The 923-nt window shown below is 33.0% G+C and overlaps 1 pseudogene; it reads right to left on the bottom strand.

The window, feature by feature from the left end:
* Positions 1-213: 213 nt before the first annotated feature.
* LOC107684419 (T-cell receptor alpha chain V region CTL-F3-like) lies at positions 214-711 on the bottom strand (annotated as a pseudogene).
* Positions 712-923: the final 212 nt, after the last annotated feature.

Genomic DNA, 923 nt, shown 5'->3' with positions numbered 1-923 from the left:
CCCGAAACCAACAGTAAGATAAAATTAATAAAAATATAAATGTAACTAAACTGTAAACTAAAATTAGATCATGTAAACTGAATGTAAATTTTAAGTGAAAGAAACCTACTAAAATAGAATATATTTATAGATGAAAGGGGTTTTATAAATGAATTCATAGACTAAGACGAACAAATTTAATTGCATAATGATGTAATGTATGCTGTTGCATTGTCAGAGTTTTTGTGTGAGTGTTGAGTGTGTTTTAGTCACTGTGGGCTTCAGAGCACAGTAGTACACAGCAGAGTCAGACACACGCACATCCTGGATTGTCAGTGGAACTGCAGTTTTGTTGAGAGACACATGAAATCTCTCCTTGAATTCTTCCTCACTGTTTCCAGATTTAGCGGATTTATTTAGCATGTGCTTGAGGATTCCATTGTCTTTCTGCTGGTACCAGAAGAGAGTCGGGTTTGCATAAGCAGTCTGATATGTACAGTCGATCGTTACAGTATCACCTTCAAAAGCAAACTGAATCCTTGTGTGCTGATCAACTTTGTCTTGAGAATTACATCCTGAAATTGAATAAAAACATTATGAATAAAAATGTTCTCATTGGCTGCAAAAAAATATGCACATTCACACATAATGAAAAAGAACCATTATTTAATTGTTCTACTCACCCCAGATATATTAAACTATAATCACAACGACACTTTTCCACAGTGCCATTATCTACAATTGAAATCACCAACTCTTAAAAAATATAAAGAGATGTTGTGATCCTCTTCTTCTTTCTGTGTCTGTTAAAGCAGCAATAAATTCAAAACACTTTCTGACTGCTGGGAGGAGCCTGTGCTACAGTGAGTGTCAGTGAAGACTGTATTTTTTATATATATATATATATATATATATATATATATATCAATATGACTTAATTGTGT

Source organism: Sinocyclocheilus anshuiensis, unplaced genomic scaffold, assembly GCF_001515605.1.
Source record: "Sinocyclocheilus anshuiensis isolate Anshui unplaced genomic scaffold, SAMN03320099.WGS_v1.1 scaffold301, whole genome shotgun sequence".
Lineage (NCBI taxonomy): Eukaryota > Metazoa > Chordata > Actinopteri > Cypriniformes > Cyprinidae > Sinocyclocheilus > Sinocyclocheilus anshuiensis.
This window is presented reverse-complemented; position numbering and strand designations above follow the sequence as displayed.